The sequence below is a fragment of the Ambystoma mexicanum genome, chromosome 7q (assembly GCF_040938575.1).
Source record: "Ambystoma mexicanum isolate Mex_15411 chromosome 7q, UKY_AmexF1_1, whole genome shotgun sequence".
NCBI classification, from domain to species: domain Eukaryota; kingdom Metazoa; phylum Chordata; class Amphibia; order Caudata; family Ambystomatidae; genus Ambystoma; species Ambystoma mexicanum.
In genome coordinates this window covers 4762985-4788620 of record NC_090941.1, presented here as the reverse complement: position 1 = coordinate 4788620, position 25636 = coordinate 4762985, and the positions used below count along the sequence as shown (strand labels likewise).

General features: G+C 45.0%; 1 protein-coding gene across 2 annotated transcripts in view; it reads right to left on the bottom strand.

Annotated features, from left to right (window-relative positions):
* The window catches only part of CRYBG3 (crystallin beta-gamma domain containing 3), a 2312058-nt gene that overhangs the window by 1942837 nt on the left and 343585 nt on the right, over window positions 1–25636 (bottom strand). The window lies entirely within an intron of this gene.

The window sequence follows — 25636 nt, the reverse complement described above, 5'->3', positions numbered from 1 at the left end:
CCTCAGTCTTGTCAGTATTAAGAGAGAGATAATGAGATGACATCCAGTTTTTAATGGCAGTAAGGCAGGAGGAGAGTTTTAGATTTAAGTCAGGGGTAAAGGAAGAGAAAGAGAGGAACAGCTGCATGTCATCAGTGTAGAAATGGTGAGAAATTCCAAAATAGGAGAGAGTAGTGAAGTATAGAGAGAGAATAAGAAGGTTCTGAGGACGGAGCCTTGGGAAACGCTGTAGTTCAGAGGGAAGGTGGAGGAGATTGGAGTGTTATGTGTGGGATATTCATCCTGCAAAGGGAAAGGAGGATACCTTGTCTCATCCGTGAAAACCACCAGTCCCTCCCGTAGGTGGTGGTCTCCCATGTGATCCTCGCTCATATAGCTGCCCCCAGGTTAAGGATCATGTAGCGGCTGCCGTCCCAGGTCATATAGGAGGAGGTCACCCACAGGGAAAACACTGATTACTTCATCAGATTAATCACAGTGCTTACAGTTACTGCAAAATTATATATTGTACTGTAATGATAAAAACGTCACGTTTCAAGCAACTAACCAGCCTAAAAAGTCATTCAGCCCCTCTTCTTTCCCTGTGCACATAGAACACCATTTCTTACTCATCCAGCTGCAATGGAAAGTGAAACTTTTGAGGCCTGTGCATACTACAGATGGATTTGGCATTCTACAGTTTCTGCTCAAGACTACTATTCTCAAGTTTCAACAACTAAAGAAAATGATAGAATGAAAACCGTAAACTAGTTAGTATAACACAAAACACAGTACAATTATAAATGTTCGTCCATGGCAACTTGCTTCCGAATACATTGAGAAATACTATATACCATTTCTAAGAGAATAGCATTAGTGGACCTCTACACATGCCACAAGCAGTAGGTTCTCCAAATGTCAATACAGACTTGTATTGGAAGGCAGTCTCACTACTTATGTGGTCAAAGTACACACCTTGGATTGTGTCCCAGATGGAAAGTAACGTAAAGTAAGGGGTTTCAAGACTACCAGGACAGCTACTACACTTCCGGCCAGTGCTCAATTTCAACTGAACATACACATACATTTGCTGGGCAGAATGAAGCAAATTCTCACGTTTTTGTAATACTGGTATAAATAGATTAAACATTTACAGCAAATTACACAAAACTACCAAAATAAATGTGGCCTGTGTACAGACCAGCATCAATGGAGATGTTACACCATAAAAACAGCTGACTAATATAGTGAAAAACACTTGTGACGATAAAAGAATACAGGGAAAAGAAAATAATTCAGAGCATATGTCTAATGTATGGAATGGAACGTGGCATTAAGTCCCCGTTTCAAGGGCTGGAACTGGGGGTATTGGCCCAGCAGCCCTTTGCTGGGGCCTTTAATGAGGGCTCCAAGCCAATACCCTCCCTGTTCCTGCCCTTCGAACAGGAGATTAACACCATTAGCACCACTTCCCTTTCCATAGCGGCCAGAGAAACTGGGAAGCGGCAGCAGCAGCGGCGGCAGCCTGCGCTGCTGCAACACACAGATAAGCGGGAATTGCCGACAAGGGGGGTGGGGGGGGTGCGTTCAATATGGTCCAACAAAAAAATATAAGGGGACAGATGGGGGGAAGATGGCGACCAGGGGAACCAGCCGGCAGGCAGCTTGGAATGCAGGCTGAGATTGCAGGTTTCAGACTGTGTTTCTAGCCACCTGATTGGCTGGTTCCCCCGTGCCGGGTGATCATGTTTGACAAGATTTCAAATGCTGCACATTTGGAAAGTACTCTTGTTTGACGATTTCAGTTCATTAACAGCACATATGTCTGTGCATTAGAGGTATGATATGATATGATATGGCAGTTGTAACGCGCCTATACACAAGTGTTTCAAGGCGCGACGAGGCAGGGAGGGGGGAACAAGGGGAAGACAGACAACGATCCTACTAGGCCAGGTGTCATTCAGACCGCGCAAGTGCAGGGGTAGGGGGAAGGGAAAAAGTGCAAGGGGGAGGGGGGGAGTGCAGTACAAATAAGTAGAATAGAAATAAAATAATAAATAAATAGGGCCAGCTGGTGGCAAGTGCAAAGGTAAGTGCAGACAAGTGCTGGGGGGGGTTGTAGTGATACAGAGACAGTCCCGCAGTGCAGGGGTTGCCAGGGAGGCAGTGCAAGTGAAGAGTGACTGGGCCCAGGACCGAGGTCGGTGAGAGTGGCCCAGTTGCAGAATCAGTGCAGTTTTGGTGAAGAATTTAGCAGGGGAGAGGGAGAGAGAAAGCAGAAGTGAAGAGGAAGGTTTTGAGGTGCTTCCGGAACCGGAGATGGTTCTCCTCAAGTTTCAGGGAGGCAGGAAGGCTGTTCCAGAGGGAGGCCCCTGCCGCGGAGAGAGATCTACCCCCAGCTCGTTGCTTCGAGAAGCGGCTGACCCTGAGGGAGTTGGAGACGGATGAGCGTAGGGCTCGGGAAGGAAGATATTTAGGAAGAGAGAGTTGAAGGTATTTAGGCCCCAGGCCCCAGAAGGCCTTGTGGACAATGCAGAGGGTTTTGAACTTAATCCTCGCAGCCACTGGGAGCCAGTGTAGAGATTTCCGTCCTGGAGAGATACGGTCCCTGGGCTTGAGGCCAAGGACAAGTCTCGCAGTTCTGTTCTGAATGAGTTGCAGAGGGCGAAGAGTGGAGGCAGGCAGATTTAGATAGAGGCTGTTACAGTAGTCCAGCTTCGAGAGAACCAGGGCTCGGGAGACAGTGAGCTTCTGGGGGAAGGAGAGGAAGAGAAGAATACCTCTGAGGAGGTGCAGCTGGTAATGTGACTTCTTAGAGACGTCAGATATATGAGGAGAGAAGGAGAATGTGGAGTCGAAGATGACCCCGAGGTTTTTTGCCTTGCAGGTAGGAGCAGGAAGAGGGCCAAGAGAGGCCGGCCAGAGAGCTGCAGGGAAGGAGGGAGTGGGTGTGCCGATGACTTAACAGACCCGTGATGTTTTTAAACCATTGTATCAGCCACCAGCCTGAAATGTTTATTGATCGAGTAACTAACTCCGTGCCCGACCACAGTTCCTTCGAGGCCAGCACAGATCATTTTTCAAAAAACCACAGCCTCAATGAAGAGGTAAGCTTTATTAAGTATACAGTGGCCACACACTTTTGCGCGCAGTTACAACACGATTTAGTACACACATGCTGAGGAGACCACACTGAAATATCTCCCCTCTATTCTTTGGAAATAGGAGCCTAGTGGGACTGCCACAGATGAGTTTGTGTCCCTTACCAAGCACCTGGGGCATTCAATCCCATAGGTAAACTGTGTTTTGTCTGATAATTTCACCAGCACAGCCAGCCCTACAGATAAGGTGCGTATCTTACGCATGTAATGAAAGCCATTACGAAGCATTTATTTTTCTTCTGCGTACCGTTTACGCAGTATTTATTTTCATTAAAAAGTATACATTCCTCCACTAGATGGGCAGTAGAGGGCAATAATCTCCATATCTGAATGTATTACACAACTTCTTTTATCAAATCACTGAAAATACAGTGGGTTAACTTGATTTTTGGGACTTCTAGTTTACCATTCAGGCTTAACATGTTGATGTAAGGATTTACATGTTGCCATGTGGTGTTATTATGCAATTTGTGTTTTTGGAAGTAAACTCTTTAAGACATCATTACTGTAGGCTTTGAAATCCAAACTATTTGTACTGAGTAATGCTTGGAAGGTATGTGGTCAAATTTGCAGAGTGGATTAAAATCCCTGCTTCAGTGTTCAGCCAAGGTTTGTGATCCTGGTCCCCTGTCCCCTGTCCCCATACTCCACCCTGCCTCCCACCCCATCTGTCCGGCCATCCGACTCCCTCCTTTTGAATGCAACCAGAGGACCACTAGTTCCTTTTTTCCACTTCCACCACTGATGTGATTAGCGGTCATGGGCTGAATTTGCTGTGATGTGTGTTATGTCCGAGATGCAGATTCTTGGCTATCTAGGAGGAAACCTATCGGGCAATCAAGACTTCTCTCCTAGGATGGAAGTAGAAGATGGGAAAGGTACAGACAAGTCTTTAATACTCGAGGAGTTCATGTGAAGTTATATTAAAGAAGCATCAAGGAGTAAGCCAAGAGACATAAACTTTGTCATGTGCATTATATAAATGGTCACTACTATTAATGCTACAGGTCGAACAGTGGAACAGAGGCCAGTCAGGCTTTTTTAGTAGTAACTAGTTGGAAATAAATCACTTGTATTAGCAATTTCTATTTTTGCTAAAAAGGCACAGTGGCAAAAGTATTTGTCCAAGATCACACACTTTAGTGTTGAAGTAGGGCTTTGGGATCAGTCTTCAACTTATGCACTTGCCTGCATTTCTTCCTAACTGTAATTGCCAGTATTATGGTTTTTGGCTTTGTACAGAAACAATAAACCAGTAAAACTATAAATATGCCTACCATAATGCAATTCAGCTTGCATGCACTTTTTGGTTATTTGAAGTGATATTGCTAACTAGTGTCTGGCGATCCACATTAATTTCCTGCAGCAGACAGCGGGAAAGGTAGATTAGCAGTTTGTGACTTTTGCCAAGATTATGTGTGCACGTTCCTGTAAGTAAATCATATGCCAACAATTGCTTACTCACACTCCCTCTGCAAGCAATACATCAGTCTCAATCTATAGTAGTTCTCAACAGAGTTTCTAGGCTCTAGAAATTTGAAAAATAAGCTGTGTAAGTACCAGGTACTTCTAAATTAATGTATGGCAGAATATTTTCCACAAGTGTAATAAAACGGTTAAAGCCAAGCCAGACAACTTTGATCTACAACTCTTTCGTGCTACGGGTTTGATTTTACGTATGCATTGGGTGTATGTTGGATACGTTTTACTCTCTTGCAGAGGAGAAAACTCATTTTTACTCTCTTGAAATTGCATTTACGCTCTAATTTGAAAAATCATGCGTAAAATACTCCCACCTCAAAATCTTACCTGGAGCACTGGGCACAGCCAATGATTTGTTCTTAATCTAATAATGCTTCCCTTTCCCTGTTCACAGCACTCAACGAACATAATCTCATACAGTCCCTCGTCCTGGAGAAGGCTGTGTAAAACATGAGGCATATTCAGCCCCTATAGGACGGCTGAAACACCCCGGTGTAGATGCACTTTTTAACCACAGTGTATTGTCACTGTATCTGGAAGAAAAATGTGTTACTTCTTGTATTATTTGTGTTGAAAATGTTTGCTTGTCTTGTTTAAGATACTGTCCATCATTCAATGACAGTGAAGGACTTATTCCTTGTTTTGATGCACAAACAATTGGATCCATTTTTGTTCATGCTTTTGTGCTCTCTCTATCTGTATGATCAACACTGAAAGTTCTATGATGTTTGTTTTTTGTACCTTAACTTACGTGACTTCATAAAAAACCAAGAATCTACCACATTTGGGTACCACAGATTGAGTGTTTTCTTTTTGCAAGCTGCCACAGTGGTAGAAAAAAAGGAGAGTGCAGGAGTGAATTGCCTGACCTATTCAAATGTATCCTTGTTTTCATAATTAGCCTTCCTGGGCAGAATAGGGTCCCCACCAGGAGCCCGAATCTTTAAACCTGGGAGTTACACAGGAGACACCAAACGGCCTGCACTCTCAAAGGCTGCTCCACTCCAACTGACATACATGGAACTTACAAGGACACTCGCACCACAAAATTCCACAGGCATTCTATCAAGCAAGCATCAATGCAGGACCATGGCATGGAACACAAGACAACAAAAGAGCAAAATAAATATTAAGGGGGACAGGAGAAACACATTGACAAGTGGTTTGAAATTACTGCAACTATCACCATCTTCTCTCGTTTATCCAATATATGGGACTTTGAACGAGAGGAATTTGCAGGGACTCTGTCTCCAATGTTATGGCTCAATTCTAAAGACATGCCCACTGATTAGCCAGCTTCCAACCCACACGTCCACCGCTCAGCGTTTGACATCCACTCCATCCACATTCCAATGCTTGATATGCGAGAAGGCTCCTGTCAAAGAATTTCTGAACCAATTCTAAAACAAGGTTGGTTTGCTCTTATAGCCATTCAAAAGGGGCGAGGTTTCATCAGTGGTTCTAAGCAAGCCAACCCTCAAGGCGCATGTGTTGCAATGACGGTCATCTCAATTTGGGGAAGAAAGGAAATGTGCAGCTACTTCCCACCTGCATAATGGGAGAAGTCACGGCTGCCACTAACAATATTCAAGCAGAGTTTGGTAAAAGAGAAAGGGACCCTTACTGGTGAAGGTGTGGAGGATTGGGAATCACGATTTCCTTAGCAGGGTAATGGTGGGGAAGCGGATCAATAGAAATAAGATTTTGTGTGAGCAGAGCATGTTTTTCCCAGGTTTTGAATAGGTTTGGGATATGGTGCGAGAGAGCATGCGTTTTATGGGTCTTTCTTGTTCTTTTTCACTTAAACATTTACTGTGGGGGTGGATGAAAGATTTTGGTCTGGTCCATATAACATTAATAACCTGAGAACTGGAACTGAATGTTACCAGAAGGACGCCATTGCCTCTTCTGTTACTTGGGAGGCACAGCACACCTCGAATTTGAAACAAACTCTGTCCTGGGTTTGGAGTCATGTGGAATTTTTGGTGGTCTCAATGGGCATGCGATTAGAAGACGCAAAGAAAAACAGAAATGTACTACAATTCTTTCCATGTGGTCAAGACCTTGCTGTATATGTGAGAAAGTGGCGTTCCATCCTATTAGTTAAATCTCGGAGGAGTATGTTTGGACAGAAAGTGCCGCTTCATCATTGCTGTGCAGCCAGAAGGGAACGCTGAAGGTCATGGGGCCGACTCTTTTCTGTTTCACCACTCACCCATTTGTTCAAACGTCTGGGAGACAGACACTATTTGGGCTGGGTCTTATTTTCCACTTCGTTTTTTTATCTTGATTGTTTAAGATGTCACAGTCAAAAGAGGGATCAGCGTCACTCTCAAAGATCAGAAAAAGTTTCATAAATAATAAAAAAAAGTGATTATAAAGTCATCAAGCCAGTGCTAGTTCCTTCATAACGGGTGACGGGCGCCGTCCCACTCGTTGCCCATTATGGAGCAGCTAATGCCACTCCAGGAACAGCACCCACAAGCACTCTTGGCCTGGCTTTAACTGTTTAAAGGGAAACATTTCCTTTTGACAGTTATTTAAGCATTTATAGCAGCACACACAGCCCACAGGCATCTAGGCGCTAGTTACTGTACAGAGAGTGCGACCATGTAAAGGAAAGAAAAGGACAGTCCAATTATTAGTTGGAGTGCGTTTTAAGTTTCTTTATGAATAAGTTCCCCAGCAGCACATGCTTAATGAGACAAGCAAGGACAGGGCCGTTTTGCTTCCCCAGCCTTGCACTGAGTATTGGGGATGCAGGCTGTGGAACTGTAGGCCTAAATGTGTCTAGGGGGTGCTCGCCCCGCCTCCCAGCACATGTAGGCCTCCCTAGGTAACATTTGGGAGGTGGTCAGGTCTCCCATGCATGCCCCCAAGAACCAGATCCTGACGGCATGCAGGGGAGACCGGAGACCCTCTGTGGAAGAAGATGGCATTGGGAACAGTGCAGCAGGTAAGAATATTTTATTGTATATATATATATATATATATATATATATATATATATATATAATCTGCACCAGCGTGAGTGAATGAGTGTTTATTTTGAATGCATGTGGGTGTGTGCCACAGTCCAAGCCTGCGCCTAATTGTGCATGGGGAAGGGAGGGCATCCTCTCCGTTCCCTACGCCCTATCAGCCTCAAATTGTGCAAAGCGTTCCTGCACATAGAGATCCTGCCTCCAAATGTGCGCCGAAAATGGATGGGATCGCCTGCCTCTGAGCCTCCCATTGTGCATGAGGAAGGGAGAGGAAGCCCCTCTGCTTCCTCCCGCACAATCAGAGGCAGGTTGGGGGAAGGGAGTGAGACTACCATGTCATGTGCTGGCATGCACACCCTCACTGAGGGTGATGGGCATTATGCCAGGGAATGACATTGCATGTTTTAATGGTTATTGTTATTGTTATTTTGCATTTATATAGCGCCTTATATACCATTGGTATGGTCTGAAGGCGCTGGTAGGTTGAACGCCCTTGGGAACCGAAGTTCAGATCAGTAGAGGGAGTAGAGAGAGAGTCAAAGATGCGTGTGGGCACCATGTATGTGTGCAGCTTGTGTGGTATTCGTGTAATAGCTGCTTCTTAGCGGTAGGTGTGGTGGTTGAGGGGTGAGGAGTATGTGTTCGTTCTGGCAGGATTTATCCAGACCGGATGTGGCTGCGTTAGGCCTGAGGAGAACGCCTGGCTGGGGGTGTGTAACCAGCAGTGTTTACATAGAGTGATGTGGAGTATGTGACGGATGTTGGTATGAGAACAGTTATACCGAATGGTGTCATAGTATCTCTGTGTTCTAGTTGAGTGGTGGTGTAAGGATAGAGTAAGCATACGGTGGGTTATATGGTCATTCGAGTGTTTTCTAGAATCTTCTAACGAGGCTATTGGGAACATTTCTAAATTCAACTTTCACAAAGAGGCTATTGGGCACATTTCTAAAGTCAGTTTTCACAAAAGGCTATTGGGGACACTTCTAGGTTCAACTTTTCACAGAGGCTATTGGGCACATTTCTAAGTTCAACTTTCACAGGGGCTACTGGGCAACTTGGCAATTGGGCACACTTCTAATTCTACTTTCCACAGACGCTATTGGGCACTCTTCTAGGTTCAATTTTCCACAGAGGCTATTGGGCACATTTCTAAGTTCAACTTTCGCAGGGGCTACTGGGCAACTTGGCTATTGGGCAAACTTCTAATTCAGCTTTCCACAGAGGCTATTTCTAAATTCAACTTTTCATAGAGGCTATCGGGGACACTTCTAAATGCGACTTTCACGGGGGTATTGGACACACATCTAAATTCAACTTTCTCAGAGAGGCTATTGGGCACACTTCTAAATTCAACTTTTCACGGAGGCTATTGGGCACACTTCTAAAGTCAGTTTTCACAAAAGGCTATTGGGAACACTTCTAGGTTCAACTTTTCACAGAGGCTATTGGGCACATTTCTAAGTTCAACTTTCACAGGGGCTACTGGGCAACTTGGCTATTGGGCACTCTTCTAATTCTACTTTTCACAGAGGCTATTGGGCACATTTCTAAATTCAACTTTTCATAGAGGCTATTGGGGACACTTCTAAATTCAACTTTAACAGAGAGGTTATTGAGGACACTTCTAAGTTCAACTTTCACAGAGGCTATTGGGCACACTTCTGAATTCAACTTTTCACAGAGGCTATTGGGCACACTTCTAAATTCAACTTTAACAAAGAGGCTATTGGGCACACTTCCAAGTTCAACTTTCCACAGAGGCTATTGGGCACATTTCTAAATTCAACTTTAACAAAGAGGCTATTGGGCACACTTCTAAATTCTACTTTCTCAGAGAGACTATTGGGGACACTTCTAATTCTACTTTCACAGAGAGGCTATTGGGCACACTTCTAAATTCAACTTTTCATAGAGGCTATTGGGGACACTTCTAATTCTACTTTCACAGAGAGGCTATTGGGCACACTTCTAAATTCAACTTTTCATAGAGGCTATTGGGGACACTTCTAATTCTACTTTCACAGAGAGGCTATTGGGCACACTTCTAAATTCAACTTTCACAGAGAGGCTATTGGGCACACTTCTAAGTTCAACTTTAACAAAGAGGCTATTGGGCACACTTCTAAATTCAACTTTTCATAGAGGCTAGTGGGGACACTTCTAATTCTACTTTTCATAGAGGCTAGTGGGGACACTTCTAAATTCAACTTTCACAGAGGCTATTGGGCACACTTCTAAATTCAACTTTTCACAGAGGCTATTGGGCACACTTCTAAATTCAACTTCCCACAGAGGCTATTGGGCACACTTCTAAATTCAACTTTAACAGAGAGGTTATTGAGGACACTTCTAAGTTCAACTTTCACAGAGGCTATTGGGCACACTTCTGAATTCGACTTCCCACAGAGGCTATTGGGCACACTTCTTAATTCAACTTTAACAAAGAGGCTATTGGGCACACTTCCAAATTCTACTTTCTCAGAGAGACTATTGGGGACATTTCTAATTCTACTTTCACAGAGGCTATTGGGCACACTTCTAAATTCAACTTCCCACAGAGGCTATTGGGCACACTTCTAAATTCAACTTTAACAAAGAGGCTATTGGGCACACTTCTAAATTCAACTTTTCATAGAGGCTAGTGGGGACACTTCTAATTCTACTTTCACAGAGAGGCTATTGGGCAACTTCTAAATTCAACTTTCACAGAGGCTATTGGGCACACTTCTAAATTCAACTTTCACAGAGGCTATTGGGCACACTTCTAAATTCAACTTTTCACAGAGGCTATTGGGCATACTTCTAAATTCAACTTTTCACAGAGGCTATTGGGCACACTTCTAAATTCAACTTTCACAGAGGTTATTGAGGACACTTCTAACATGCTAACGATCCCATTTCTATCTATATGTGACGCAAGCTAGGGTTCAGAATTCTAAGTGTGGTGTATGTTAAGAGTACCAATTTTTATCTAGGTACGGTGCAAGCTAAGGTTCAGTTCCCTACACGTCTGGCACTAGCTAAAATTGGCAAGTAAATTCATGTGCATCGTAAGGCAGTATTTACAATCAATTTATAGTGGTCGCAAGTTTTCCTAGGTATGTCTTGATTTAAGTCTATGGCAGTCTATGCTATGGAAGGTAAGGTAGAGTGACAGGGGCTTTCTGGAGTAGAGTGATTGCTCTACACCCCACCCATGCCATACTCACAGTTTTGTTGGTGTCTGGCTTCCTTTGCTTCCCCTGCGGACACCTGCAGACACGTCCTGGAGCCGCCAATGTAGGAGCCGCCCTTTGCCTCGGGCCCTTAGCCGCAAGGGCTGCCGGGCAGTGGGCTGCCCTGGAAGGGTCAGTCAACGGGGCCAGCAAGCCAATCACACCACGGGGGACGGCAAGGGGGCGGGAGGAGGGAGGAGAGGGGAAGCAGGGACACGGGGCGGACAACGCTGCGGGCAGGGCCCGGGGGGCTCAAGCAGTAAAACAAGGCCCAGATCGCAAGGCCCAGGAGGGTCGGGCTCTCACCCACGCTCACCTGAACACGCCCGGATGGAAAGGCGGTCAGGAGCTGGGACGGCGACTAGGTTCGCCGGCTGCCATAGAGCAGCCAATCACACCACGGGGGACGGCAAGGGGGCGGGAGGAGGGAGGAGAGGGGAAGCAGGGACACGGGGCGGACAACGCTGCGGGCAGGGCCCGGGGGGCTCAAGCAGTAAAACAAGGCCCAGATCGCAAGGCCCAGGAGGGTCGGGCTCTCACCCACGCTCACCTGAACACGCCCGGATGGAAAGGCGGTCAGGAGCTGGGACGGCGACTAGGTTCGCCGGCTGCCATAGAGCAGCCAATCACACCACGGGGGACGGCAAGGGGGCGGGAGGAGAGGGGAAGCAGGGACACGGGGCGGACAACGCTGCGGGCAGGGCCCGGGGGGCTCAAGCAGTAAAACAAGGCCCAGATCGCAAGGCCCAGGAGGGTCGGGCTCTCACCCACGCTCACCTGAACACGCCCGGATGGAAAGGCGGTCAGGAGCTGGGACGGCGACTAGGTTCGCCGGCTGCCTTACAGCAGCCAATCACACCACGGGGGACGGCAAGGGGGCGGGAGGAGGGAGGAAAGGGGAAGCAGGGACACGGGGCGGACAACGCTGCGGGCAGGGCCCGGGGGGCTCAAGCAGTAAAACAAGGCCCAGATCGCAAGGCCCAGGAGGGTCGGGCTCTCACCCACGCTCACCTGAACACGCCCGGATGGAAAGGCGGTCAGGAGCTGGGACGGCGACTAGGTTCGCCGGCTGCCATAGAGCAGCCAATCACACCACGGGGGACGGCAAGGGGGCGGGAGGAGGGAGGAGAGGGGAAGCAGGGACACGGGGCGGACAACGCTGCGGGCAGGGCCTGGGGGGCTCAAGCAGTAAAACAAGGCCCAGATCGCAAGGCCCAGGAGGGTCGGGCTCTCACCCACGCTCACCTGAACACGCCCGGATGGAAAAAAATGGTAATCAAGAGTAAAGCAATAAAAATAAAACCTGATTCAGGTTTGCTTTACTATCGATTTCCACTTTGTTACTAGTGGTTTTTAGGATGCCACATATCACTGGTGTGCTGCCTAAAAGCACAGCCAACAGTGTGCAAGTATTTACAGGCATAACTGTCGGGGAGGAACCAGCACACGGCTGTTCACATACAGAAAGAAAGACACACATCAAAAGAGGAAAGTAGTTGGTAAGATAAAACACTGCCACACAGCAGGTTGGCACCAATCATTGACCGAGACACAGAGTAGAACTTAAGTGGAGTTGGGCACGAGTGAGAGTATTGTTTACAATACGATATGAAAGGATACTTACTGCATGCACTGTCCAAAGCTATATATCAGCAAGCACAGCAAGGATTATAGTGGTTCTTCCCCTGGATTCAGTATCAGGTAATATTATCCCCATCAATAATATCGCCATGTATATGGTCGTGGGGTAAGGCCACAGTCAATATTAGTGGGGTTGCTGGGCTGTCCTCCACAGGTTATATGGCTTAATATCGCCACAAAAATATGGCGATATTTTTGCGGGGATATTAACACATTTAACCCTAGATTCTGGATGGCCAGTAGACTCGAAGAGTCCAATGTAACTCTAGAAACACACAACTTCTAGATAGTTATGTGGCTGAAAAGTCAGAGAAAGGAATGCAGGGAAGAACAGAAGTGCAGAGGATGCGAAAAATAATACAAAGCAAGGGAGAAGCCAACACTAGGGAGCCTGTGCTGGTTAGATTGCAAAATGTCTCAGGAACAATATGCCCCCTTTGTTATTTTCTTTTCAATGCTCCCACCAATTAATATTCCCAGAGCAGACACACTTGCATCCAAGACAAGGGCACGTCCTGTTTCAGAAATTAAATTGGACTTCTTCATATTTTTTTTATCAGCACAGGAAATTGCTCTGAGAATAATACTACGTGTTAAAAATGTAGCATTTATTTTGCACCCATGGGAAAGGAAAAAACACATGCACTGTTTGTGGTGCACACATGTTCTCAAATCAAAACAGCATGGTCCTACCGGCTTTCTTGGCAGCATTACCCTTCACTTGATAACATTGTAATATATTTAGAACTGCTATTCACATTTTAATGAGGGCACATCCACTAAAAATATTTGTTTCCAATTGTTACAATAACATATTTAGCACTGTGGATGACTGCCATTTTAGAGAAATGGGCATCAAGTGCCCTTTCTATTTCTTTGGTGATCCTTATTTGTACTGTAACATAGTTGGTAGTTAGCTCCTCATGGAGGGCACACAAGAAAATAAATAAATATAAAATAAATAAATAAATGGGTAGGTAGATATATTAAGGGAGCAGTTGAAGAAAGCTTAAAAAATAGAAGGGAAAGCATGTATTGTTAATTATCATTACAAAATGTACATACAATTACATAAATAACATTTACTATAAAGAAAACCCTGATTTTATTTTATAATGGTGGCATATTCATTGAAAATCATAGACTAAGAATGTGCCAACTTTTCAAGCATACATTCTTTTATTTTAGCAGGCTGCCAATTGGCAGCCTAAACGCACTCAAGGAAATTCCAATACATCAGCGTATTCTTCTGTGTTAAATACAACTTCACCCAAATGAATGTTTCTTTCTACTAAAAAAAATTAAAACAAACAACCCAATTTTAGTAAGTGTCTAAGTTGCTATGGAAATGTGTCGAATTTTCTGAACTATCCATCACAACTAGTCTGTTCACCAGGATCAGCACCATACAAAACACATGCTTTACATCCAGCGCAACAGATTTTCCAAATTGGATTGCCTGAGCTTTACTTGGTCTGCTCTCCTGGTTGTGTATCGTGGGGTGGGGGTCTCAGGAAGCAAGGGTGGCCTGGGTATATACAAGATGGCTGGACTCTTCCCCTCTGTAGAGGTTCTCTCCATAGGAAACACTGTGCTCTCCACTCCCTGCCCCCAATCTCCTGTCTGCTTGAGATCAAAAGGTCTCCAGCAAGTATCACACAGGTTGGACCTTCCTCATTGTGAAGCAGAGATCCCTGTGAAACTCCCTTCCTTCACTTCACCACTGGAGGAGGTATGCCCCGCTCTTCCAAGCAATTAAAGATCTTCCTGAGACTGTGAGGAAATTATTTCTGTGCTACAAGAGTAAAAGTATGAGTAGTGACTAAACCTACTCAGTCTTCACTCTCAAAAAAGAGGGATCCCAATCATAAAGCGTAAACTGGCACACTAAAGAGATCTACCCCAATCGCCTTTTGTGGCAACATGGGCAGGCTATACTCTTAAGAGGGATTTGACTGTGATTCAGTAGCAACTGTGAGAAACCTGAGGGTTTTTTCCCCTTATGATCCCCCACAATCCTCCTCTAAGGGGGCGAGGGAAAGGCCATTGCTATTGGATCCTGACCCTGGGGGCAGATATGCAAGGGAGGATCACCTGGGAGGAGGAGACCTAAGGGGAGGGGGAGAGAGAGAACCCCTTTGGTGAGACACATTATCCCCTCTTCCCAAAATCCTGCCATTCCCAAAGTCTTTATGGGGTATTTTTAAATCCTCTCCCGATGTTCATCACACACACTACAAATCGAAACACCACTATAGTAATGGGATGAGGAAGAGAGCCTCAAAGGAACATCATAAGAGCCAGACATGTCACACTAATAGGCCTAATTGGAGTCCGGCAATTATCACTCAGGGCTTACACCTGCAGCCTGTAGAACACCCACAGGTGTATAAAAGCAAAAGTCAAAGAGACTCGGAGAGAAAAGCAAGGCACAGAAGGGAGCCGTGTTATGAAGAGCGGAGCAGACAACACCAGGAGACCAAGAACCTGTTGGCAGATTGGTGCAGATTGATATGCTGTGTAAACGGAGCGTCTCTGCAGCATCTGAAAGGCAAGAGAAGGAGACGTGTTGTGGAATCCTCCTTCCCCCTGCTGTAAAGTGTGCTAATTCTCCCATGGTGCTGTCATAACCTGGGAGGGTGTGAGGGGTGGAGAAACACCCCTGAAGCCTGGGAAGCTGTGTTACGACCAGCGTGGCAAGCTGGGAGCTTCCCCAAGACAGCCAGTGAGTTCTCATGGAGAGAAGCCGGGCAAAGAAGGTAACGGCGAGTGTGAAATCCATTATTGACTGAAAATTTTGTATGGAGCGATTGCATGGCTCAGGAGAAGCACATTACTGAAAGCCTTTGTAAGAACTTTAATTCAGAATCAATTAAAGTAGAAAGTGTTGAAGAGGTTGCGGGCCGAGTGAAAAAACTGGAACATTGTCGAAAGCCTTCAACAAGTAGTAAGATGCATTCTTATTGTTAAATGTAACCGTGAGTGAGCTAAAAGAGGAGGACATATAACTGAAAGGTATACAGAAGGAATCAAGTGAAAAAGAAGTGTTTACCAAATGCAGAGCTGTGCTAAAAGTGAGCAAAATACTTTTTCCCAATATTCCAAATGACGAACTGATTGAAAACTGAAATTAAGACTGCTGAACATTAAAGTAAAGAGGAAGAGAACTGCTAAAAGAAAGGTCCTGATCATTATTTGAGAACTGTGTAGTCCCATAGACTAAGGAAGAAGCATTATTATGGGAACTGTAGTCAAAAGCCAATAAAGAGGAAAAAGTTGGGCTCAGGAAAACTAAATAAATAAATGCATTGACTATACTGAGGAACCAGCCAAACCGGTTCTTTCCGCCCTGACTTCAAAGGACATTGCACCCCCCCCAAGGGGACCAGCATCTGGAAGCTCTGAATGGACCAAGGGGGAGAATGTAACATGCTCGTCCAGACTTTCTGTCTGGACTCTAGCCTGCTACAATAGATTCTGGGACACCTACGTGTTACTTTTGGAAGTGACACCTCCCATCCACTCAAACTAAGGAGCTCCAAAGATAAACATTCTCGCAACCCTGAACTAAACTGGCATTTGGTGACAAAGGCCAGCCCATTTGGCTCAAAAGACTATTTCAATGAATAAACTTTTAAGACTTATTTCTACAACCGGACAACGCAGTAATGTAAAAGATTTACAGTTTAAATGTAATTTTTGTGGCTTTAAAACAAGTTATCGTGGCTGTCCATAGCATGTATGAGACGCAGACACCAGGATAACGTGAATCATTGCAATGGTACATATGGTGGAATGTTAAAAATTAATGGAAATATGCTCTAATATACCCATATCTAAAATGGTGGTATTTTGGGTGAAGAGGCTCCCACTAAAAATGGCGAAAAATTATTAGAAAGCCGAAAAAATGTCGTACAGACCTGGGAGTTGGAATACCATGCTCTGTATGAAATATGTAATCTGCCTATGTAATTTGCAAAGGTGCAACAATTGTAAAAAGGAGCGATTTATGTCAATTGATTTTGTGCAAAAATTACTGTGGGATGGCTATGTACTTCATAAAACACAACCCCATAAACTAAGTCCCCTCATGGAGGAGGCGACCAACACAGGCTGACCTTCTCAGGGGTAGGTCTAACTGAGTTCTGCCAAACAAATCCTTTGATGTCACCCGCCTTTTATAAAAAGGGGGGAAGCTCACAAAGCCAGGGACTCTTCTGAATTTTCCAGCGCCTGCGTATCCAGATATTCCCCTTCACTCTGCAAGATTCCAGACTCTACTGCCAGGCCAGAGCATAGCCGACCCTATCCAGGCAGGACCATTGATCCAGAAACCCCACTAAAAAAATCCCAATAACTAGGGGAAAAAGCTGTGGTACCCTCATGGGAGTATCCTGGGACCAGACCAGCTTTTTGCCCCACTACCTGCATGCCAGCTGTACCCTTGCTATCCAGTGACCAGACAGGCCCAGGTGTTTGCTGTAAGGAGAGCCCGCCGTGCTGTGAACGGAGCCTTTGAGTCCAGAAACCCGGGTGGCTGTCCCAAATCCCAAACTCAAGTGCAGATTGTGAGTATTTCCCCATCCCATAGCAACAAATAGCCTAACCCATCTTGATCCATTGTCTTTGTTCCACTCTCTAAGTAATCCTATCCATACCCTGGTAACTTGTTTAAAACTGTCTGAATTCTCTGTGCATCCTGTCCTTGATCTCTAAGCGTTAGCGCAATTCTTCTATTCATCTCTGTCTTGCATAGATCCTTAGTCATATTTTGAATAATTTAAGTAATTCCCACATAGAGCTGAACGTGCGGTGAAAAGGTTAATGTTGCAAAATAACCTTGAAGCGTACCGTGTCTTTCTTTAACAACCTAGTCTTCATAATCTAGTTTAAGTAACACTTGTCCTTTCTTTCCAAACCAATTTTCTCTGTTAACTGCCTTTAATTTCCCAAAACCGAATCTCTTTTCACATTGAAAATCTCATCCAGTTATTTAGCTAGAGCCACTCCTTCACTTCTATATTATCCCTGTGATGTGCATCTATCACCCAGCCTATTCTGATTCTGTCCATTTCACCCGTTTTAAAAAAAAACGTTTTTACATTTAAAACTGCAAAAAGTGGAAAATGCAACTTTTCAACGTGTGATTTTGGCTGCACTGTGTTCTTACTTTCAAGTTGCTTTATGAACTGTATGCCCATTGTCGATACCTTGCCTTGTAGTTGCTAGTGATCTTACATCCCTGATACTGTGATAAATCATCTTTACCTCACATTTATTCAACCGCACGTTTAAATAAAATATTTACCAATTCTGAGAGTCATTTTATGCAATTGCCTTGCTGCTCCTTTCTATCCACTCAAAATTCAATTCATCGGGGTTCGAGAGAGCATCGCATGGGGAAATCGTAACTTGGGTGCTATCTACCCGAACAGTAACATTTCTCCCATTTATCTGTGCTTTGGACATGTTATAACCAAAGGTCAAACTAAGTGTATTTCATAATTCATTCTGTAATGATCACCCCATTGGTGATTGCTGCCCAATATTAAAACTGTGCAATCTCATTTTGAATTTTAAAATAAATATATATTGTATTCCCACCTAGCGGCCTGGTTCATGGACCATTGTGACCCGTGCTATTTGTAAAAGGGGGTGCGAGACGGGTTGGGTGCCAGCTTAATCTGAATTCGTCGAAAATAAAGAAAAAATATTCTAATCTACATCATAGGCTAAGGGCAAGAGTCCTGGTCCGGTGTGTGATGCCCGATTGGAATCCTTTAGATTAAACCTTCTAGAGAAATACGTAGTTGAAAAACAACTGAAAATAAATGCAGCAAAATCAGAAATTATGGTATTTGGAGACAGACGATGGAAAGGAAACAAAAGAGAAAAATGGAAGTTAAATAGGAAACAAATGGTGAAATAAAGTGTTCAATTAAGCTCAGTGAAAAGTGAAGAGCCCTGGATAAATATGCTGAGAATAAAAGCAAAAAGACTAACCGCCCAAGGGAAAATCATTAATAAAAGATATGCTACATTTTCGTTACAACCGATAATTATATTTAATGGACAAAAAGTAATCCCATCATTGACATTTGGTGGTGACACCTTCCTGGGTATTAGAGAAGAGTATTGGAACGCCTTGGAGGGACTTTTTTGGAAAATGATCTTGCCACTACCAAAAGTGATCCCAATGGCTGTAATTTGCCATGAACTGCGTTTGTCTTCATTGTATGCCCATATAACATCCAATAAGTTAATGTTATATAGAAAGACCATGCTCAGCAATTGCCTGCCGCAATTTGAAGTGCTTAGAGTGGATAGTTCGGGATTCACAGAGAGGGTTGTAGAAGAATGGAAAAAAGATTGTGGTCTGATCCTGTGCAAACTGGGAACAGTGTTAAACACTCTAATTGATAATCCAAAATTGGTTGAGAAAACGATCTGGCTAAAAACTGAAGCATCAAGAGCAAACTCACGAACACATACTCTGTTGGAAACGAATTGGGGTTTAATGACTGTCATTCCAGAATACCTAAGAAAGTTTCCCCATTACAAACAGAGTTGCTTCTACGTTTTAGATTGAATGTACTTCATAATAAAACCACTATGGCAAGATATGGAATGGAACAGATTTGCACAAAATGTAGGTTGTGCAAAGAGAAGTGCGAAACACTAAGACATCTGATGTTATTTTGCCCAGAGTTCAAAGAACTGAGAAATATCTATCTGTATAATTGTATCGTGGACTTATGTGGACTTGATGCAAAGAAATGGTGGGAACTGATATATGAATGCAGAAACAGAAAAATAAATTATGCAACAAAATTCCTCGAGCACACATTTAAAATGTTAGAAGAGAAGAGATAAAAGATGTAAGAAAGCTGACGAAGAAGATAAACAACAAAGGACATTGATTAAATCAGCAAGGAAGGAAGAGTTTAAAATGTGTTTCATCCAAATCTTTGACAATTCACGCTCAGTAGATTTTAATGCAGTTCAATTGGTTAAATGGATTTTAATCTTTCTTGTTCTTTTTACTTTTTATGCTTTTTGCTCTTTTTTCTGTTTGTTGTTTATCTCAGGACAAGAGGTCATCTGTTTTTTCTCGTCCTCTTTTTTCCCCTTTGGATAACTTTGCATTGTTTTATTCCTTTCTTTTAAAAAATAATAAAAATAGTGAAAAGTTTGTAACAAACTATGTATACTAACAATAATAAAATTATGTAACCTTGTTGAAACTTGGGGAAAGGAACCCCAAGAGCCTTTTCTTTGGTTTTGTGGAATTTCTGTTTAACTTAAACTGAACAAGCTGAGATCTTGGGAGAGAAGAATCCAGAGATGAATTCTGTTGGCACTGTGTTGTCTTCTTTGGGAAGGGAACCCCCAAAAGTTATGTTGTGAATTGCCTTGAAGCAAGGGGAAGGGATAACCCTCAATCTAAGCCTAGTGAACACTTTGAACTTGAAGCCTGACTACCAGCAGAACTGTGGAACTTTGATTGACACCGTTTTCTTTCTTAGAACCATTATCCCTGCACATTGTTATTATAAGTAAAGTGCATGCAAGAAAAGGATTTTGACAGATTTACTTAGGTACTCTCTGACCTTGACAATCTTTTGTTTATTTTGGGTAGCGACTTCATAGCTTAGAATAGGGCAACACAGTTATTCATCCCATCCTTTCTTTCTTTTTCATTTTAATAAAAGTCTATAACTCAAGCTATATTTAATTTGTCTGTGTCTTTACTCTTGACGCCTGTCTCACACAACCTAAACAGCAAAGTACAACAGTCCACAATAAAAGGACAAATATATATACACTTTAATTAAAGACACGATATGCAATTATAACTAAATAGAAAACACTACACAAACCTGTGGAAAGAACACAGAATATGCAAAGCAAAGATAGAAAGGAGTAGGATAAAGAAACAGGGGCGAAAGGCATTTTTGCTACTGCCCAAAGCACAGTATATGAGCATTTGTCATTCTTTCCATAATATTTGTCTGATACCTGGCAAACACCTGCAGGGGTCCTTCAGACCTACAGTGAGGACCTGTGTACCAGTGTAGCTGGCAGGCAGGACGGTCTTGCTCCAGCAGCAGGTCACCCATGATGTGCCTTGGGGATAGTTAGGGAGCAAAGCTAGTCTCTGCCTTGGATCACCTGCCTTCTCCTCACAACTGTAGGACTTTGGAAAGGACTTCTCTCCTAGCAGAGTTCAACACATTCTTCTTGAAGGGATGAGGTCCAGAGGTGAATCAAAGGAGGAGTGGGAGGCCCCCCTTTTTTATATGCAAACATCCACTGAGGATTGGCCGAAACAAGCCTGCTTTAAGGGGTCAATCCCGGTCCTTGAGACAATTGGTCTTTGGGTATGATGTCAGAAGGAAATGTGCTGTTTGCTAAAGGAAGTGGAGGAAACAGGAAGGTAAAAGGGGCTCAAAGAGAAACAAAATGCTGGAACCCTCCACCTTCTATGTTGAGCTCCCTCTGGCTAAACTAAATCTACTCCCTTCTCAGACCCATAGCATCAAATACCCTTTTGGAATGCAAATCCATGGTGGGAGGCTAGATGCTTTGTTATGAGGTATGCCCTTTGATTCTGGTTTTCCAGGCCAACCGCTGTGGGTGGCTTCTGGACTGGAGAGAGGTGTTACCCAACCTCACAAAGAATCAAAGGAGAACCATAGCCATTCAACCTCTGGCCTTGCCAGGCTGGCAGGGACAGGCTGTCTGACCAGAATGCACACAATGAATGTACAGAATGGTCAGAATGCACAGCTACTCCCAATGGACCTCCTCACGCTTCCCCTTCAACACAGGCCCAGCAAGAATCACACTTGCCTACCTCCTGCTGCTCAGCCCCTGCTGCTAGTCCTCCTCCCGCTTCCTCATCTAAGCGTGATCGTCCGAAACCACGGTCACGGCCCCGGACCCAGCCCTCCCTGCTCCTGCCTTTCACCCTACAACACAGTCTCTGCTGCCAAACCTCCACCCCCCTACCTGGTTTAACCTGGCACACGCAAACTGCTCCAGCTCTTGACCTACTCTTTCCTTGCCTGCCACATACCACACAGTCTCCGCGGCTGAGCCTCTTCCCACCTCCTTTCCAGCTTTAGGCACAACCAATACTACACGCTCGCTGCCTGCCTCCTACCCACCCGTCAGGCTCTGCAGCTGGGCCTTTCTCACCCCCTTCCTAGCTTGGACCCTACCACTCCTCTTTGCCTGCCCATGTTCTAGTGCGCCCCGACTCTCTGCCACTTCCCACACAGTCTGCAGCTGAACCTCTTCCAACCTCCTTCCCAACCTGTTCCAAACCACATCTCGCTGCCTGCTCCTGATCCTGCGTACCCTGACTCTCTGCTTGCTTGCTACCTACCAAACTGAGTACCATACTGAGTATCAAGCCGAGTACCAATCTGAGCCTCCTCTCTCTCCTACACCAGGGAGGACTCTACTAGGAGCTACTACATTGGTCCCTGTTCTCGCCATCATAAGTCTCAACAGCAACGGATAATCATAGCTCCTCGTTTCACTGATTCCTCTGTTATGCGGTCTGCCAAATCTCTCTTTCACCACCATCTCTTCCCTTCCCCCCTTTCACTCACCCCACCTTCCCCTCTCCCTCCTACTCTCTTTTTCCCTCCTCCTCATGCCCAGTCCCCTCTTCAATCCCCTCCCCCACTCCTCCTGTTACACACCTACACTCTCTCACCGTCCTAATCTTCTTTACTCCCACACTGCTCATCATTCCAGCCTCATGAACATGGCGCTCTGGAACGCCAGATCCATCTGCAACAAGACCGCAGCAGTTTTAGACATATTAATTTGTCTCAACCTTCATTTCCTATGTCTAAATTAAACCTGCACCCCCCCCGATAGCACTTCTGTCCCCGCTTCCCTAACTACCCCCTCGCCCTCCTCTCATAGCTCTCACGCTACTGGCCGTGGCGGAGCTATTGGCCTCCTCTACCACCCCAAATACCTTTCCTCTACCTCCTCATCATCTCTTCCTTCTTTCCCTTCCTTCGAATTTCTTTACAAATCTTTCTCCTCTCCTCACCCCATCTCCTTTCTAATCATCCCTCGACCCCCTGGCCCTCTTTCTTCCTTCTATGAAGATCTCGATCACCTCCTTTGGCTTATCTCTCCCTCCCCCTCTCCTCTAGCTGTACATGGTGACTTTAATCTTCACCTCTCTTCTCCCCCTCATTTCTCATCCCTCTTCTCCATCCTTGAGTGTTACCTCCTTTTCCCCCTTCCTTCTTCCCCCACTGATTCCTCTTGCTCCACTCTAGACCGCATCTTCAATTCTTCCTACCCCGCTTCTCCAGTCTCTACTCTTCCTGTCTATCTCTCCGATCATGCCTTACTCTCCTTCTCTCTTACCCCCCCTTCCACATTACTCTTCTACTAGGCCCTCTCCTCCCATCTTCTCAAGGCGTGACTTTCGCAACTTTGATCCTTCCCTCTTTATTGACACTTGCTCTTCTTCTCTACCCTCTCTCCAAGATTTCTCTTCATTGTCAGCCAATGATGCTCTATCCACTCTTTCCTCTTCTATTTCTTCTACCCTTGATCATCTCTACACCCTTTCTTTCTTCCGTCCAACCCAGAAACCCTCTCAACCGTGGCTCACTCCTCAACTCCTCTCTATGCATCGCCTTCTCCGACGTCTGGAGAGACTCTGACTCAAATCTCCTTCGCTTTCCAATCAAACCTCATATTTCTCTTACCACGCTCTCTTTGACACTTGTCTTGCCTCGGCTAAACGCTCCTACTACTCTAACCTTCTCCACTCCCAAGCCTCCCACCCTCGCCGTATCTTCCAAACTCTCTCTCGACTTCTCTCCCCTCCTACTCCTGATCCCTCCTCCTATTCTACACTTTCTCCCTCTGACTTCACTAGCTTCTTCTCCAAGATTCTTACCCTTCGGCAAAAAATGAACTGCACCTCGGATTTCCCCTCTTTTCCACCCCCCACTCATCCTGCATGTCCAACTTCTCACCCATCTCCCCCTCCGACGTCTCTACCCTCCTTTCCAAAGCCCACCCCACGTCCGCCCCAACCGACCCTCTCCTATCCCTTCTTATCCCCAAGATCAACCCTCTTCTTATTCCCTACCTTACTTCTTCAACACCTGTCTTTCCTCAGCCACCTTTCCCTCAGCTTTCAAGCACGCCACGATCATCGCTATTTTGAAGAAACCTTCTGCTGATCCCCTTCTCACCTCTAACTTCCGCCCTATCTCTCTTCTTCCATTCCTCTTTAAGCTTCTTGAGCACCTCGCCTACTCTCAGCTCTCATCCTTTGTCACCAATCTCCCTCTCCTACCCCCCTCCCAATCTGGCTTCTGTCCTAAACACTCTCCTGAAACTGCTCTCACCTACATCCTTAACTCCCTCCTCTCTGCTTGACACTCTAAGCAATACTCTGTCCTTATTCTTCTTGACCTCTCCGCTGGCTTCGACACTGTCGATCATCCCCTTCTTCTCCACACTCTTTCTTCCTTTGGATTGAAAGGCTGTTCTTAACTGGCTATCCTCTTACCTCTCTTCCCACTCTTTTACTGTTTCCTGGGGTGGCCGGTCCTCTCCAACCCAACCTCTAGAATACGGCGTACCTCAAGGTTCGGTGCTTGGCCTTTTCCTCTTCTCTCTATACACCTCCCTCCTTGCCCCGGTTATCTCCTCGTTTGGCATCTCCCACCATTTCTATGCTGACGACACTCAACTTCCTTTCTTTCTCTTCCTTCTCAACTGACCTCCACCTAAAACCTTCCTCCTGCCTTACTGCCATAAAGAACTGGATGTCTTCCTGCTTTCTCTCCCTTAACACTGACAAGACTGAAGTCGTATTCTTTCCCTCCAACTCTCTTCCCCCTCTGTCTCCCTCTCCTCTACCTTTCATTCACTTTCCTCCCACTAATCTCCCTATATCTATAAACGCTCGTAACTTAGGCATTCACTTTGATTCCTCTCTCTTTGTCCCACCATATCTCTCTCACTTATCGTGCCTGTCGCTACCACCTCTTTAATATTCGCAAAGTCCGCCCCTCTCTCACCTTACATGCTACCAAACTTTTAATCTCCTCCCTTATCTTCTCCCGCCTATTCTACTGCTCCTCCTTATTCTTTGGACTACCTACTTCTCATCTCGCTCCACTCAAATCTATCTACCATTCTGCTGCCCATACCCTCTGTCTCCTTACCTCCCGTGACTCCATCTCTGTTTCCCTCTCTTCCCTTGGCTGGCTTTCATTTCACTCCCAACTTAAATTTCACTTTCTCTGCCTTGTCTTCAAATCTCTCCATGGTCTTGATCCCCCTGATCTCTACTCCCTCCTCTCTTTCTACTCTTCCTCCCGCTCCTTTCGGTCAGCTAACCATTTCCTTCTCACTGTACCTCCGTCCCCTTGTGCCCCCTCCCGTTTCCGCTCCTTCCAACTTCCCTCCTGCACTGGAACTCCCTACCTCTCGCAAACCGCTCCATCCCTACCTTCTCCTCATTCCGCACCTCCCTTAAATATCTCCTTCTCTATTCTCTGCCTTGAAACCCCTTCCCCTTCCTGCTTCCCCACCCTCCTTTATCTTTCCCCTTGATTATCTCCCTCCCTACACCCCACTCTCACCTTTTCCCCTTCCCTCCTTCTCCTCACTCCTCCCACACAATTCTACTGCACTACTCTCCCTATTCCCTTCAGTTAATTACTCTTCTTACTGTTTTGTTGACTAATTCATATTGTAATTTGCTTCTACTGTTATATTGTTTATGTTTCGTGTATTAAGTTCAATTGTGCAGCGCTTTGGTGTAAAGCGCTATATAAACAAATAAATACAAATACACATAAGCATTCCACAGCTGTCCTTGACTCACAGTTCTGATGCAGATAATTGTCTAAACCCTTCACTACCATTCCACACAGGGTATGGCTCATATTTTCAGATTATCCAGTCACCAAGTGAGGGATTTATCATAAACCTATGGAATTTAGAACACAGGTGTAAACTTAAATGTAACCTCTGCACTGCAGTGACTTGGCTATTAAAGCAGCTGTCAAACAAGAGACATGTGACCTCTGAATGTACTCTGTGACCCTGGAGAGCAAGATATGAAAATCAGGAGACTGATGCAGCAAGACCCAGTTGCATGTTATGC